At 42.6% G+C, this 18,910-nt stretch overlaps 1 long non-coding RNA gene across 6 annotated transcripts; it reads right to left on the bottom strand.

Annotated features, from left to right (window-relative positions):
- Positions 1 to 51: 51 nt before the first annotated feature.
- On the bottom strand, positions 52 to 18,071 carry LOC124151073. Of its 6 annotated transcripts, XR_007221675.1 has the most exons (7): positions 17,906 to 18,071; positions 13,991 to 14,178; positions 5,308 to 5,476; positions 4,663 to 4,756; positions 2,519 to 2,707; positions 1,670 to 1,770; positions 52 to 113 (listed from the first exon to the last, which is right to left on the bottom strand). It is a non-coding gene; the product is annotated as an uncharacterized LOC124151073 (long non-coding RNA). The 6 variants fall into 6 exon arrangements; XR_007221676.1 differs by lacking the exon at positions 4,663 to 4,756 and having other exon boundaries at positions 5,312 to 5,476; positions 17,906 to 18,070; XR_007221674.1 differs by lacking the exon at positions 4,663 to 4,756 and having other exon boundaries at positions 17,906 to 18,070.
- Between the last annotated feature and the right edge of the window lie 839 nt (positions 18,072 to 18,910).

The following is an 18,910-nucleotide window of genomic DNA, read 5'->3' on the forward strand; positions in this document are numbered from 1 at the left end:
AAATCTTACACAATATCCTCAAACCACAGCCTGCAGATATCTCTCGATCTGCACTGAAGGCTCCCTACGAAAACTGCACTGTCCCAACTGGTTCTGATTTGGTGTAGTAGTACCTGTAGACAAATTAGAAAACATCTGCACTTGACAAATCTGTGATTTATGTATCGTATATATATGTTGCTGCTCGGACAAAAAATGGAAATTGGATTAAACTTCAGTACTTGTTCCTACCCTGCATGTCTATATGGCAATAGAATACTTAGTTTTGATGCACCGAAAGAGTTGTGAGAGTTTAAGGATGTACACTTCATCAATGTTTTACTAAATGTATTTCTGTATTAATAAAGAAGTTTCTACCTTCATGCACTGACCATGGGAGTTAATTCATATTTCATTAAAGAAGGGGGTCAAGGGTCAATTCCATAAATGATTGAAGCTGCATAGATCATATCACCCTAAAATATTTTTTCAACTAAAAACAAATGAACAAATCTTAAAACCTCCAAACCAGTAACAAAACATATTTAACATTGAGTAGTGGTCTGTTGTTTGTTTTCCTTTGCTGACATCATCAGAACATAGCAGAGTCTGCTACATTCATGGAATATGGTTTTGACACTCATGACATGATGTGATTGATATTGTTTGAGATTGCTCGAACTTACACCATGCATTGTTTATATAATTAAACACTCAAATGACCGTCAGCATTTGGTAAATCATCTATGGAGGGGCTATCACAAATGTTTGTGCTTTTATTTACTCCAAAAATCAAAAGTACAAGCACCTATGATATAAGCTGGTGACATAAGTACACATGGAAAGGAATCAGAAAAATTACTCAAAGTTGCACAGAGAGCATGGAACTCAGGCCAGCAATTGGCAAGGGACACATTAAGCAGCTTTAAAGTCATCATATATGTAAGGCTGGATAATGAACTTTACCAGAAAATAGGAAGTAAAGGGGTGGATTGTTGCCAGCAATCTCAAACACTGACCAGTGAACCATACCGCCTATTAAAGCCGAGAAATGGAAATGGACCCTCAAGTAGGAGAAAGCTCTTTGAAACCACAACATGGAAGGAAATTACACTTAACTCTATTGATTTATTTAGTTAAGACTTTAAAATACTCACAGGAAATAAAAAATACTTACTGTTTAATGTTTCAAGGTGGCTCAACTTGCTAATTTCAGTTTTTTGCCAGTTTCAAGGAAACAAAGTTAAAATTTCATATAATTTAGAAAATGTAAGCTTATCCTGACAAAAATGTAACTCGTTTTATTCACAATTAACAGTGTCATGTAATACCAGCTTAAAATAGTGTTTCTCTCCAATAACTTATGGGTTTATAGGGGATGGAAAGATACAATGCATTTTACTGAACAGGGGAGATAATTTAGTATTGTCGAACCGTATCACATTCTTTACAGATGATTTCGGAACCATAATGTTACATTCCAAAAGGGCCAGTGGGTATTATGTTCATCTAAGCAGGTTCTGGGGCTGGTGTATAGCCCTTACTTCATGTTTGCAAATTGAAAAACTGCACTAGGGAGCACTGTCAGAAATTTCTAGTGCATGAGGGTGATCTTATTATGGCACTTGATAGTGAGCAACAGAGGGGCCTCAAGTGGACTGGGGTTCTTAAATGTAATTAATGTACCTACATGTCTAAGTTTCATAACTTCTACAAGGTAATAGAGCGCAGCGAGGCAAAACAAGGGATGATGATCACACACTGCCAACACCGGACTTCAGATCAGCTTCTCTAAAAGATAAATTGGATGTGAAAACTTCTATTTCTTCTGCATGAGTGCACATATACCTCCCCAGTCAACATCACGCATGCTAAAAGGTGAAAACAGTGTTGAGACAATATCAAATGTCAAACCAATTTGGATATAACTGTCAGGAGAATGTTCTTGAGGGTAACAAATAATTATTTGGAAGTTATATTTGTGAAAAATAAGTCTGTTTTAAGAAACTTAATAGAATAATAGCATCATTTATTCACACAAAAGCACCTAACAGAAAGAAATAATGGTATGCTACATTGTTTACTATAAATAAGGGGGTTTGTGACATATTATGCTGTCAGCAGTGTACATGCTTCATATTCAAGATAACGCATCACGTAACTTGACCGGTAAGTGATTAACACAAGGCAGAAATGGTTGTGGCAGTGGTGACTTTATCCTAATTTGTTGTCAAATTCATCAGTTTCAACAAATTCAGAAGGCAGGAGGAGGGCTTGATGGACAGAGCTACCCGGTGGGGCTCGTGCTGAGTTCGACCACAATACGAAGCAACATTCATTTCTAGGCCATCCAAATGCTCCATTCAACCCAAATTGTCCCCAACTTCACTGTCATTATTTTAGGATTTACCTCCTCATTCATGCCAATGTGTATCCATGGTGAAATATAAACAGGAAAGCCTATAAAGTATGAATAACTGAAATGTGGACACTTTTAATAACTGGATAGATGTACATTAAAAAGAAAAAAAAATCTTACACAATATCATCCAATCACAGCCTGCAGATATCTCTTGATCTGCACTGAAGGCTCCCTACGAAAACCGCACTGTCCCAACTGGTGCTGATTTGGTGTAGTAGAACCTACAGGCGTAGGTGACTGAAGAATCTTGATTGGCATGTGCGATGACAGTGGTTTATCTCCCTTGGATGAGGCAGTATTCTTCACCTGAATATATAAAAAAGAATTTTTACAGTTTTTCTTTTTGAATAGTTGAAATATGAATGCTTTTGAGTAATATGAATGTTATAACGAGACATAGAATAATAAAAGTTAATATTTTGCAGCTGTAACACACCAAAAATATCATCTTGTTAACCTTGGTTAGTAAGACGAGAGAAAAAAAAAAGAGGCAAAAGGCTGAAATAAATCAGTGTACTATCCAATATCATACACAGACAATGCAAATTAATATGTTTTCAAACACTAGGTGACTGTTGGAAGTGGATTGACAGGTGTTTAATGTGTGGATTATCTCCCTTTGATTATTCTTCACCTAACATGAATGTTTTTAAAAAAAACAAAAACACTTTCATGACTTGTTTGGTTCTACGATTTTGTATTTGAGATCAGGTTGAGTAGAACTATATACATGCCATCCTTGAAAGAAAGGGAGACTGTTTGGATTGTTTGTTTGTTTGTTTGTTTAATGCCACAATCAGCAATATTCCAGCTATATGACAGTGATCTGGAAATAATCAAGTCTGAACCAGACAATCCAGTGACTGACATCATGAGCATCGATCCACGCAATTGAATACAATGACATACATCAACCAACACACATACATATATATAAACAATGGTATATAAAATAGCAAATTTTCATGGACAGAAGATGTATCACATTCAAAACTGAGCCTGCTGTCACCGGGACTCAAATACCAACTAAATATATTACTTGGATGCTTCGCTACAGGACCAGACTGGAAGGAGGTTAATCACAGATATTGGCACAAAGACTGCACACTGGTGTGGTAGTTGATGAAGCATGATTTTGAGAGATTCACACACAGAGGGACACTGCACTTCCAGCATATCGTTGATGATCTGGCTCCCTTAAATGGATTGTCAGCATATTCTGTACCTGGATGCTGGACTGAAAATACCTTGTGTATCTTTTCCCAAACCAGACACCGGGTGTCATAGCTCCCTGCAGGCACAGGCCAGTGACCGCAAGCATCCATGATGTTAATCACTGAATTGTCTGGTCCAGACTCGATTATTTACAGACCGCCGTCATATAGCTGGAATATTGCTGAGTGCGGCGTTAAACAACAAACTAACAATGAGATAAGCATTATATATGGCAAATTCCATCAATTTGACCTCAACATGTCTTTACCACTTCATAGTGTTTTTTGTCTTATTTTTGTCTTTTTTTTGGTTGAGTCTATCCCTCCCTCCCTTAGACTTGCCATAATCCTGTACACATGGAGTGCTGGGAAGGATGTTACGTGTGCCGTCCTTCTTCCTCCTCTTGGCAGTCAAACCGACTTCCTCAGGAGAGTGCGCTGTGCTAAGGTAGAAGACAACCTTGTTATCTTTCCACATGGCAGCAACAAAGTCCTTCCTCCTCCTCTTGGCAGTCAAACCGACTTCTTCAGGAGAGTGCGCTGTGCTACGGTAGAAGACAACCTTGTTATCTTTCCACATGGCAGCAACAAAGTCCTTCCTCCTCCTCTTGGCCGTCAAACCGTCTTCCTCAGGAGAGTGCGCTGTGCTACGGTCGAAGACAACCTTGTTATCTTCCCACATGGCAGCAACAAAGTCCCCACAAGCTCGCCAGTCGATGGTCCCTCTCTGCAGGTGATTTGTGTCTCAACCTGAAGGGAGATCAACAGCGGGGTAGCCCTTGCTGTTGGTACGCGCTGTGCCACACAGGTACCTGTCCTTCTGCAACAGATAGTCACCAAAGGTAGCACTGGTATGAACGTTGTCTGTGTAGATGACATGACCCTTGTTCCTTATGTTTACACACAATTTGACAACTACCTGTAACCAGCTATAATTACAGCCAGAATGCCCGTCCATTTCATCCCTGTCAAGCCTGGCAACATCCATGTTTATCAAGACACCTTTAAAAGCCTTCATTTCTTCCACAGTAACATTGTGCCAGTCACCTTTGTTGTGGTCAGGATCTTGGGGCCGTTTGTTGTTAGCATTGTCATTTATTGATGTCACCATTTGTTGATAGTCATCATCTGAATAAAACAACTGAAAAGAATCAATTGCATTGAGCCTATCTTCAGGTAAATCTATCATAATGGGACCTGTCTCAATCAACAGCATTGAGCCTATTTCCAGGTAAATATATCGCAATGGGACCAGGATAGAGCGTCTGCCTAAAGGGCGAAAGGCCGGGGGTTTGAAATGAAGCTGTGTCATATCCCTCAATCGTATTATGTCTGAAGTTATTCTCCTGGCAGAAATGCAGCAAAAAAATCTGCTCATGCTCATGCTCTTCCACAGTGACATTGTGCCAGTCACCTTTGTTGTGGTCGTGATGGGAATAGTTACTGCCATGTGTCCAAACTTATCATTATGCCGTAAAAGGTGACTATGCTTGTCGTAAAAGGCGACTAACGGGATCGGGTGGTCAGGCTCGCTGACTTGGTTGATACATGTCATCGATCCCAATTGCGTGGATCGATGCTCACGATATCAATCACTGGATTGTCTGGTCCAGACTCGATTGTTTACAGACCGCCGTCATATAGCTGGAATATTGCTGAGTGCAGCGTTAAACAACAAACCAACCAACCAACCAACATTATCCACTTGGAGACTTGGGGATGTAGAGACCACTCCGACGACACAATCTTGTTCTTCTGGGATAAACAGTCCACCGAAAGGTTGAATGTCGGGCAATTGGGCAGGCTTCCAATGTGCAGCTGATCCAGGCTGTTCCCAACTCAGACGTCTGACTTTGACAATCTGTGATCCAACAAATACCAAATAATGGTCAGGGTCAAGACAATAATTTCAAATATCCTCCTCATGACAACAGACCAAAGGGAGCTTACTCTTCCACCCTTGTCTACAGTTGCGATACTGTTGTTTGTTTGTCACAGTCACAGATATTCCAGCTACATGATATCTAAATTTATTGGAACAAACCCCTCAGCTCAAACATGGCAGACCTGCGATGACTTTGAGGCAGCATACTTCGTACTCACAGACATATCAACCAGTTGTCTGGAGCAACGCCACTCATAAACCTGGTAGAAACTGGTGGATGTCAGGTGGTGCTGGACCCTTGGGTGAATCTGTCCTCTGAGTAGATTTGTCATCTGGGTGGATTTGTCATCTGGGTGGATTTGTCATCTGAGTAGATTTGTCATCTGAGTGTATTTGTCATCTGAGTGTATTTGTCATCTGAGTAGATTTGTCATCTGGGTGGATTTGTCATCTGAGTAGATTTGTCATCTGAGTAGATTTGTCATCTGGGTGGATTTGTCATCTGTGTGGATTTGTCATCTGTGTGAATTTGTCATCTGAGTAGATTTGTCATCTGAGTGTATTTGTCATCTGAGCAGATTTGTTATCTGAGTTGATTTGACCTCTGGGTTGATTTGTCATCTGGGCTAACTAATGTTATCATTTATCTGTTATCATCTGTCATAGATAAGAATTCTACCATGAATTTGGAATTTACTTGAATCTGATTGGTCAATCAGAGGCTATTAAATCACAATAAACCCCCTCTGATTGAAACAGCTGGTTTGACAGCCGCATCACAGCAGAAGCTAATATTCATAAAATAGTACATTTTTCAGTCATTGTCGGTAGGCATATTTAAATTGTTATCTCTACAATTACAGGTTACAAAATGCACAGATGCGGTTACTACAATATTCAAAGGATGTGTGGCTATACATTTTGAGCAGAAAACACGATAGAAATCTACAAAGGGAATGTATTTACCTTTTGGAGACAACAGAGAGCTTGGAATTTTGGCACTTTTCTATATACGACTGTGACTTCATATCTTTTGTGTCACAATGAGCGATATGACGTCATAATGGTGACGTGCGATGTAGAGCGAAGGCCTTGCAAGCTTGATTTGTTTTCTTTAGGGATGCCCACCTCATGTTAGCTTACCAAGTTGCCATGCTTATATGCTTTCAATGCCTGTCATATGTTCGAGTGAAGTATTATAGAGTCAACAACCTGTTTGAGTATATACAGCACCATATTTTGTTCGGTGATTCCATATTTCAGATCAACAACCCACTCAAAACACTTGACTCAACCCATGCCGCTTCACTCAGTATATTTGCTAACGCCAAAGAGTTTGCATTTTATTTAGTCCTTCTAGAATGGAGATAAAAAGTTTCAATGGTTCACAGGCCATGAAATGTATTTTCAAGCTTAAGCCCCATGGGAGGACCTCGACCCTTGACATGAAAGAACAATGTCTCCCTGGTTTCAAAAGCAAAATAATCAATGATCAGTATCTGACAAAATCTAAGTGCATGTCATTTATATTCCACCTCCACAGCCAGTCAGTAGCCAACTCTGGGCCCTGCCAACCTGTGGTTGATAGTATGAGCACCAATCAGGTCATCAAGGATAGATTTCATAAATCAGCCAGGGAATAAAACTTTCATTACCTGATTCACAGATCTCATGCACAAACCACCATTACACAATGCTGTTAACCTGAAGCTACATTGAACACCCTGTTAGACACCCTGTAATCTAAAGCTACCCATGCTATGATTTATCTGGTCAGTATACATAGTCTATATGACCACTTGACCCATCTCAAGAGGAGGACTTTAACCAGAAACAACACAAAACACCCTTAAGACACCCTGTAATCTAAATCTACCCATGCTATGATGTATCTGGTCAGTATACACAGTCTATTTGACCACTTGACCCATCTCAAGAGGAGGACTTTAACCAGAAAAAAACACAAAACACCCTTAAGACACCTTGTAATCTAATTCTACCCATGCTATGATGTATCTGGTCAGTATACATAGTCTATTTGACCACTTGACCCATCTCAAGAGGAAGACTTTAACCAGAAACAACACAAAACACCCTTAAGACACCTTGTAATCTAAATCTACCCATGCTATGATGTATCTGGTCAGTATACACAGTCTATTTGACCACTTGACCCATCTCAAGAGGTGGACTTTAACCAGAAAAAACACAAAACACCCCAAAGACACCTTGTAATCTAAATCTACCCATGCTATGATGTATCTGGTCAGTATACACAGTCTATTTGACCACTTGACCCATCTCAAGAGGAAGACTTTAACCAGAAACAACACAAAACACCCTTAAGACACCTTGTAATCTAAATCTACCCATGCTATGATATATCTGGTCAGTATACACAGTCTATTTGACCACTTGACCCATCTCAAGAGGAGGACTTTAACCAGAAACACCCTGAAGACACCCTGTAATCTAAATCTACCCATGCTATGATGTATCTGGTCAGTATACACAGTCTATTTGACCACTTGACCCATCTCAAGAGGTGGACTTTAACCAGAAACACACTGAAGACACCCTGTAATCTAAATCTACCAATGCTATGATGTATCTGGTCAGTATACACAGTCTATTTGACCACTTGACCCATCTCAAGAGGAGGACTTTAACCAGAAACAACACAAAACACCCTTAAGACACCCTACAATCTAAATCAACCCATGCTATGATGTATCTGGTCAGTATACATAGTCTATTTGACCACTTGACCCATCTCAAGAGGAGGACTTTAACCAGAAACAACACAAAACTCCCCTGAAGACACCCTGCAATCTAAATCTACCCATGCTATGATGTATCTGGTCAGTATACACAGTCTATTTGACCACTTGACCCATCTCAAGAGGAGGACTTTAACCAGAAACAACACAAAACTCCCCTGAAGACACCCTGCAATCTAAATCTACCCATGCTATGATGTATCTGGTCAGTATACATAGTCTATTTGACCACTTGACCCATCTCAAGAGGAGGACTTTAACCAGAAACAACACAAAACACCCTTAAGACACCTTGTAATCTAAATCTACCCATGCTATGATGTATCTGGTCAGTATACACAGTCTTTTTGACCACTTGACCCATCTCAAGAGGAGGACTTTAACCAGAAACAACACAAAACACCCTTAAGACACCTTGTAATCTAAATCTACCCATGCTATGATGTATCTGGTCAGTATACACAGTCTATTTGACCACTTGACCCATCTCAAGAGGAGGACTTTAACCAGAAACAACACAAAACACCCTTAAGACACCCTGCAATCTAAATCTACCCATGCTATGATGTATCTGGTCAGTATACATAGTCTATTTGACCACTTGACCCATCTCAAGAGGAGGACTTTAACCAGAAACAACACAAAACACCCTTAAGACACCTTGTAATCTAAATCTACCCATGCTATGATGTATCTGGTCAGTATACACAGTCTTTTTGACCACTTGACCCATCTCAAGAGGAGGACTTTAACCAGAAACAACACAAAACACCCTTAAGACACCTTGTAATCTAAATCTACCCATGCTATGATGTATCTGGTCAGTATACACAGTCTATTTGACCACTTGACCCATCTCAAGAGGAGGACTTTAACCAGAAACAACACAAAACACCCTTAAGACACCCTGCAATCTAAATCTACCCATGCTATGATGTATCTGGTCAGTATACACAGTCTATTTGACCACTTGACCCATCTCAAGAGGAGGACTTTAACCAGAAACAACACAAATCACCCCTGAAGACACCCTGTAATCTAAATCTACCCATGCTATGATGTATCTGGTCAGTATACATAGTCTAAATGACAACTTGACCCATCTCAAGAGGAGGACTTTAACCAGAAACAACACAAAACACCCTTAAGACACCCTACAATCTAAATCAACCCATGCTATGATGTATCTGGTCAGTATACATAGTCTATATGACAACTTGACCCATCTCAAGAGGAGGACTTTAACCAGAAACAACACAAAACACCCTTAAGACACCCTGTAATCTAAAGCTACCCATGCTATGATCTATCTGAGCAGTATCAAGTCTATTTGACCACTTGACCCATCTCAAGAGGAGAACTTTAACCAGAAACAACACAAAACACCCTTAAGACACCCTGTAATCTAAATCTACCCATGCTATGATGTATCTGGTCAGTATACACAGTCTATTTGACCACTTGACCCCTCTCAAGAGGTGGATTTTAACCAGAAACAACACAAAACACCCTTAAGACACCCTGTAATCTAAAGCTACCCATGCTATGATGTATCTGGTCAGTATACACAGTCTATTTGACCACTTGACCCATCTCAAGAGGAGGACTTTAACCAGAAACAACACAAATCACCCCTGAAGACACCCTGTAATCTAAATCTACCCATGCTATGATGTATCTGGTCAGTATACATAGTCTAAATGACAACTTGACCCATCTCAAGAGGAGGACTTTAACCAGAAACAACACAAAACACCCTTAAGACACCCTACAATCTAAATCAACCCATGCTATGATGTATCTGGTCAGTATACATAGTCTATATGACAACTTGACCCATCTCAAGAGGAGGACTTTAACCAGAAACAACACAAAACACCCTTAAGACACCCTACAATCTAAATCAACCCATGGTATGATGTATCTGGTCAGTATACATATTCTATTTTACCACTTGATCCATCTCAAAAGGGGAAATAATCACATGTGAATCAGACAATCCAGTGATTGATATTATGAGTAGCGACAAACGCTGTGTGGGTATGACAGGCTACACTCAGCAATAATCCAATAGTCTGTTAATAATGGCATCTGGACAAGACAATCCAGTGATTGATATTACAAGTAACGCCCACGCTGTGTGGGTACAACATGCCACACTCAGCAATATTCCAACAGTCTGTAAATAATGGCATCTGGACCAGACAATCAAGTGATTGATATTACAAGTAACGACGACAGGCTACACTGGGCAATATTCCAACAGTCTGTAAATAATCGCATCTGGACCAGACAATCCAGTGATTGATATTACAAGTAACGACAACAGGCCACACTGAGCAATATTCCAATAGTCTGTAAATAATGGCATCTGGACCAGACAATCCAGTGATTTATATAACGAGTAACGACAACAGGCCACACTGAGCAATATTCCAATAGTCTGTAAATAATGGCATCTGGACCAGACAATCCAGTGATTGATATAACGAGTAACGACAACAGGCCACACTCAGCAATATTCCAACAGTCTGTAAATAATGGCATCTGGACCAGACAATCCAGTGATTGATATTACAAGTAACGCCCACGCTGTGTGGGTACAACATGCCACACTCAGCAATATTCCAACATTCTGTAAATAATGGCATCTGGACCAGACAATCCAGTGATTGATATAACGAGTAACGACAACAGGCCACACTGAGCAATATTCCAATAGTCTGTAAATAATGGCATCTGGACCAGACAATCCAGTGATTGATATAACGAGTAACGACAACAGGCCACACTCAGCAATATTCCAACAGTCTGTAAATAATGGCATCTGGACCAGACAATCCAGTGATTGATATTACAAGTAACGCCACGCTTTGTGGGTACAACATGCCACACTCAGCAATATTCCAACAGTCTGTAAATAATGGCATCTGGACCAGACAATCTAGTGATTGATATTACGTGTATCGACCCACGCTGTGGTTACGACAGGCTATCAACCTGGCCACTGAGTTATGAGTCTATAGTGACATAAGACTCACAAATAATATACAAATTTGTCTATAACGAAAAGTGAATATTTAATACATTCGATTGTGTGTGTTCTTGCAGACATATACCGAAAGTTATCTTTTTATGGCTATTTCAAGTGAGTATGGAGGTTGTCGCAACACTATTCCAGCTATAATTATGACGGTGTCTGTAAATAATTGAGTCTGGATCAGACAATCCAGTGGTCAACATCATGAGCATTGATACACTTAAAGGAGATTCCAGGCCATGCAATCAACCAAGTCACTGAGCCTGACCACCAGATCCATTTCGTTGCCTCTTACGACAAGAATCGGTTGCTGGGGACCTATATTCTTACAAGTTAAAACACTGAAATAAATCAAAACTCTTTTTTTTTAAATGAATCATGATACACAGGTTACTCACGATCAAGGTTTTATAGAAGTGAAGACTGATAGTGACACTGTCAGCCACTGTGGACTATGTCTGATATTTTGTCATGCCGCGTGCAGGCATGGCAAGGTGGCAGACTGTGTGAAACTGAAGTGTGGTTTGTTTGTTGTTTAATGCCACACTCAACAATATTCCAGATATATGACAGCGGTCTGTAAACGATCAAGTCTGCACTAGACAATCCAGTGATTGACATCATAAGCTACTGGGGGGATATGGCTACATGTTGTGTGGGGGTGGAGGATATAGCTACAGGGTGGTGTGGGGTTGGAGGGTATGGCCACATGGTGGGGTGGGGTTCTGGTATGGCCACATGGTTGGGGTGGGGTGCTGGTATGGCCACATGGTAGGGTGGGGTTCTGGTATGGCCACATGGTTGGGGTGGGGTGCTGGTATGGCCACATGGTAGGGTGGGGTTCTGGTATGGCCACATGGTTGGGTGGGGTGCTGGTATGGCCACATGGTAGGGTGGGGTTCTGGTATGGCCACATGGTAGGGTGGGGTGCTGGTATGGCCACATGGTAGGGTGGGGTGCTGGTATGGCCACATGGTAGGGTGGGGTTATGGTATGGCCACATGGTGGGGTCGGGTGCTGGTATGGCCACATGGTAGGGTGGGGTTCTGGTATGGCCACATGGTTGGGTGGGGTGCTGGTATGGCCACATGGTAGGGTGGGGTTCTGGTATGGCCACATGGTAGGGTGGGGTGCTGGTATGGCCACATGGTAGGGTGGGGTGCTGGTATGGCCACATGGTAGGGTGGGGTTCTGGTATGGCCACATGGTAGGGTGGGGTGCTGGTATGGCCACATGGTAGGGTGGGGTGCTGGTATGGCCACATGGTAGGGTGGGGTGCTGGTATGGCCACATGGTAGGGTGGGGTGCTGGTATGGCCAGCCACATGGTGGGGTGGGGTGTGGGTTTGGCTATACTTGTAGAGACATTCAGGTTGTCATTGAGGAATATAGGTCTCCAGCAACTCAAGCTTGTCCTTAGAAGCGACAAACTTCAGATGGTCAACCTGATTGCATGTCATCATGTCTCACTTGTTATGATTGATGTTCCTAATGTAGATCACTGTATTGTCTGGTCCAGGCTTGACTATGAAAAAACCTGTCATATAGCTGGAATACTGCTGAGAGCAGTGTTAAACAACAAACAAACATACATACAAACAAACATCCACCCACGCCACACAAATAACAAACCACAAAACAATCAAACACTTTCATTATAATCTAGTTGTGGGTAAGGTGCAAATATCATAATTGTATTGCAGTTTTAGAGAGTTTTGAAGTGTACACAATGTCCTCTGTACATCATTTGAGGTGAGGTGAGGTGAGGTGAGGTGAGGTGAGGTGAGGTGGGGCGAGGCGAGGCGAGGTGAGGCGAGGTGAGGTGAGGTGGGGCGAGGCGAGGCGAGGTGGGGCGAGGCGAGGTGAGGTGAGGCGAGGCGAGGTGAGGTGAGGCGAGGTGAGGCGAGGCGAGGCGAGGCGAGGTGAGGTGAGGCGAGGTGAGGTGAGGTGAGGTGAGGTGAGGCGAGCCAAAGTGGTGTGTTTGTACCAGTCCAGACTCATGCCAGTTTTATGGTTTTAACTCACTGAGATACCATGCTCTAATTTCACATGAATACATAGTCTATATGGCCACTCAGACCATAAGGCCTCAAACCACAATTACTTTCCTTCTTTGTTATCTAGTGACATGACAGCCCACCATGATTAATATCAGTCATAGGCTGTTCTGTTGCATGCTGACCGACCTGCCACTTGCCACTAAAACCGCAAAATTATCAGCCTGGATCCACCATCTAGCAAAGAACCAATGTTAGTCCAGTAAACCAGTTCTGTATTTTATTTGCCTATTTGTAAAAACATACATGCATGTTTTTAACAAAATAATTGAATTAAAGTCCACATTTTTCAAAATAAAATGAAAATTGAAACTATCAAATGTTCATTCCTAAGAAAGCCTTGTGTTTACTCATTAAACATATTAGTTGGGCTGGTAGGTGTGTACAGCCAATCAAGTGCAGCGAGCCACCAGGTGTGGCCACTTTCAGCTGACACTCGGCCAATACGCCCAAAAGCGTCAGACTGTGTGTACAGCTCAACTGCGATTTGGACTGCTGCCACAAGATGTGTAGATCTTGAGATTTTCTAATAAAATAATCATAATGAAAGTCAGTCGCAAGAGAATCAAGTCACAATTCAGCAAGGGCCACACTGCCTGGAACAAAGGTCTCACCTTTCAGTCTGAAGAGTCAGAAAGTGCCCCTCCACCCCAGATACCAAGGACTGTCACTAGGATGAGTGCTGAAGACTTCTCACTGGTTACCAAGTCTAGGCTGGATGGCACTGGGCTGTCGGCACCTGACTGTCTGCATCTCTACCTCTGTGTGGCTGTTGCGTCCAACTGCAGCCAGCAAGCAAGACCTGAAACAAGAGGCAAGCAAAGATGACTTGACATGTTGGAGGGTATGCGACAATGAAAATATGGCTGAAGGATGGAACACAGCTCTGCGGCTGCATTCTTCGAAGTCCACTAATTATGACAACAATCAGCTGCAGATAGCCAAGGAGAGAAAATGCAGGCTGGAAAATGACATTGAAATGTGTTATGTGTGACTTCATAGCACCTGATATGAAGTTTTACAAAGAAATTAAGACAGGCAATCCTGGACCAAACCCAGCAGCATCTAACATAAAATGCTACAAGAGGTCAGGTCATTGTACCCACCACTGTGGAACTGGTGGTCAGGTCATTGTACCCACCACTGTCGCCCAGGTGGTCAGGTCATTGTACCCACCACTGTGAACCGGTGGTCAGGTCATTGTACCCACCACTGTGGCCCAGGTGGTCAGGTCATTGTACCCACCACTGTGGCCCAGGTGGTCAGGTCATTGTACCAAGCAGTGTGGACCAGGTGGTCAGGTCATTGTACCCACCACTGTGGCCCAGGTGGTCAGGTCATTGTACCCACCACTGTGGCCCAGGTGGTCAGGTCATTGTACCCACCACTGTGGCCCAGGTGGTCAGGTCATTGTACCCACCACTGTGGCCCAGGTGGTCAGGTCATTGTACCCACCACTGTGGCCCAGGTGGTCAGGTCATTGTACCAAGCAGTGTGGACCAGGTGGTCAGGTCATTGTACCCACCACTGTGGCCCAGGTGGTCAGGTCATTGTACCCACCACTGTGAACCGGTGGTCAGGTCATTGTACCCACCACTGTGGACCAGGTGGTCAGGTCATTGTACCCACCACTGTGAACCGGTGGTCAGGTCATTGTACCCATCATTGTGGACCAGGTGGTCAGGTCATTGTACCCATCATTGTGGACCAGGTGGTCAGGTCATTGTACCCACCACTGTGGCCCAGGTGGTCAGGCCATTGTACCCATCACTGTAGCCCAGGTGGTCAGGTCATTGTACCCACCACTGTGAACCGGTGGTCAGGTCATTGTACCCACCACTGTGGACCAGGTGGTCAGGTCATTGTACCCACCACTGTGAACCGGTGGTCAGGTCATTGTACCCATCATTGTGGACCAGGTGGTCAGGTCATTGTACCCATCATTGTGGACCAGGTGGTCAGGTCATTGTACCCACCACTGTGGCCCAGGTGGTCAGGTCATTGTACCCACCACTGTAGCCCAGGTGGTCAGGTCATTGTACCCACCACTGTGAACCGGTGGTCAGGTCATTGTACCCACCATTGTGGACCAGGTGGTCAGGTCATTGTACCCACCATTGTGGAACCGGTGGTCAGGTCATTGTACCCACCACTGTGGACTAGTCATTCAGGTCATTGTACCAAGCAGTGTGGAACTGGTGGTCAGGTCATTGTACCCCCCATTGTGGACCAGGTGGTCAGGTCATTGTACCCACCACTGTGGCCCAGGTGGTCAGGTCATTGTACCCACCACTGTGGACTAGTCATTCAGGTCATTGTACCAAGCAGTGTGGAACTGGTGGTCAGGTCATTGTACCCACCACTGTGGACCAGGTGGTCAGGTCATTGTACCCACCACTGTGGACCAGGTGGTCAGGTCATTGTACCCACCACTGTGGACCAGGTGGTCAGGTCATTGTACCCACCACTGTGGACCAGGTGGTCAGGTCATTGTACCCACCACTGTGGACCAGTCATTCAGGTCATTGTACCCACCATTGTGGACCGGGTGGTCAGGTCATTGTACCCACCACTGTGGAACCGGTGGTCAGGTCATTGTATCCAACAGTGTGGACCGGTCAATGAGGCCATTGTACCCACCATTGTGGAACCGGTGGTCAGGTCATTGTATCCAACAGTGTTGACCGGTTAATCAGGCCATTGTACCCACCATTGTGGAACCGGTGGTCAGGTCATTGTATCCAACAGTGGCAACTTGGTAGTTGGGCCATTGTACCCACCATTGTGGAACCGGTGGTCAGGTCATTGTACCCACCACTGTGGACCAGGTGGTCAGGTCATTGTACCCACCACTGTGGACCAGGTGGTCAGGTCATTGTACCCACCACTGTGGACCAGTCATTCAGGTCATTGTACCCACCATTGTGGAACCGGTGGTCAGGTCATTGTATCCAACAGTGTGGACCGGTCAATGAGGCCATTGTACCCACCATTGTGGAACCGGTGGTCAGGTCATTGTATCCAACAGTGTTGACCGGTTAATCAGGCCATTGTACCCACCATTGTGGAACCGGTGGTCAGGTCATTGTATCCAACAGTGGCAACTGGGTAGTCAGGCCATTGTACCTACCATTGTGGACCGGGTGGTCAGGCCATTGTACCCACCATTGTGGAACCGGTGGTCAGGTCATTGTATCCAACAGTGGCAACTGGGTAGTCAGGCCATTGTACCTACCATTGTGGACCGGGTGGTCAGGCCATTGTACCCACCATTGTGGAACCGGTGGTCAGGTCATTGTTTCCAACAGTGGCAACTGGGTAGTCAGGCCATTGTACCCACCATTGTGGACCGGGTGGTCAGGTCATTGTATCCAACAGTGGCAACTGGGTGCAACAGGTGCAACAGAGTAGATCGTTGCTCGCAATATCACTGGATTGTCTGGTCCACATTATTTAAAGGTCATGGTCATAGAGCTGGAACCCCGAACAAAACCAAATCATGTACCTAGTTTGTTTGTTGTCAGAGCACTAGGTAAAAGTCACAGGAAGTTCATAGAATGATGATTAACAACTGATGTAAATCAGCACCACAGTTTCTGAGAAGTAAACCTGGTTCGAAATTAAGCATAAAAATCAATTTTACTGGCATGAACACCTTTGAGTCCCATTGTGTTTCTACATATCATTAACACTGCAGCTTCATCATCCCTGTAGTTTCTGGGAAGATTTGAAAAAGTTAAAATCAATTTAGGTAAAATCAATTCACATAAAAAAGTTACTACTTTACATTTTCTGTCCAAAATAAATCCCATAGTATAATTACACATCATAGCAAAATGTCTAGGTCTGTGGTTTCAGAGAAAATTTAAATAAAGATTTTTGAAGTACTAGCTATATCAAAGTGTATTTTTTACCATTTTTTATGTCTTGATTATTCTACAAGCAGGAACAGCTCTCAATCACAATGGTTTTTTTACATATCATATCAAATAACTGCTTGCTGTGCTCAGTTTATTTTTAAAAGTACATTTTTAAAGATCATAAGATATCACTGAGGCAAGGCAGAGACATGGAAATAGATGATATGGTTATTTGCAAAGTTACCATGGTTACTGTTAAAGCGTGTTTTTTTCCAAACTATAGTCAATGGCCACTTCTATATATTCAAATTATCTGAACAAATAACACACGGGTAATGGCTAACAATAGCATGCGTGCCTTTTGAACAAACTTCAGGCTGACAATATTAGAGCGATCATCCGAGTTTCAGCTTCCCTGTATCTTTTTATTTCTGAGAAATAGTCAAAACAATCCAAATTCACGCTGGATACACTTACGGTGACTCAATGCTTAAAATAATGCAGTTCATTCACAATCAGCGGTCATAATATATCAACAACCATTGCTCCATTATTTCCTGAGAGGAGAGTTGTTGGTGCAGTCGAATGCAATTCTTGCTAGATCCGTGTCTGCAACTTAATCTAAACATTCAAAATATCTTTTAAAAGTATTAATAATAAAGATACTACCTTATGTATCCACGGGCTGATAAGGTATTCCATGACACATCATAGTTTGCTTATAAAACAGCAAATACAATTAATATCATTTCTAAAAATCACTTTCTGGCCGCCATTTTCTGGTTCAAGAAAGTTCAAGGTCGTCTTGGATGGCACAACTGCGCTGGCCGCTGGACACGGACGAAAGCTTGGCCCCGTCTCTAATAACTTTGGGGCGCAACAATAGCGTGGAACTAGTTTTTCAAAAAGCTCCATTACTTTGCATGCTTCTCGCGGGTATGGATACTGTATAAATGTGCAGGTAACGATACATCGATGCGAGGAGCTTATTAAAACTGGTACCAAGAACTCGTTGCACCACACACAGAAGGAAACCAGTCCGGTTGAAACCTCCCAGAGCAAATCTTGATCTAAATCTTTCACAGACGTCCTGAAGATGCTGACGTCAAAGCTAAAAACATGACGTCATTACCTTTGTCCTTGCATGTTAGAAAACTTGGCAGTGACTCAGAACACAGTGGCATCAAGTCAAATCTCAGCTTGGCTTGAAAACCAGTAAACTTTAAAGAAATATTTTCAATCAAAAGGCCCCTGTTTCACTTACTCGCTTTGTCGGATTTGCATTTATATACGATGATTTTCTTTATAGGACCAATGGAATTATGTTACCTCAAATATTAGCTTGTGTAATGGCAAAGGGTTCTGCATTATGTGGAGAAATTATAGGATATGACATAACCTGACTTATGATGACGGGTGTGGACAGGAATTGAACAGACAACAGAAGTAAACTGAAAAAATATTGACCCTACACAGAAAAAGAAACTTGTAGTTTAAATACTAATGGGAATGTTGATATGAATTAAAGTGCCAAAAATATTTTGGTTTGCTATAAATCTACGTATATATACTGAGCCACTAAGCTTAATGTTTTCCACAGTGTGGCATAGATTATCTAAATAATAAATGATCATGGTGTTAATGTTACATCAAAAGTTTGAAGCATGGAGATTC

The sequence above is a fragment of the Haliotis rufescens genome, unplaced genomic scaffold (assembly GCF_023055435.1).
Source record: "Haliotis rufescens isolate VD_foot unplaced genomic scaffold, xgHalRufe1.0.p SCAF_165, whole genome shotgun sequence".
Classification (NCBI taxonomy): Eukaryota; Metazoa; Mollusca; class Gastropoda; order Lepetellida; family Haliotidae; genus Haliotis; species Haliotis rufescens.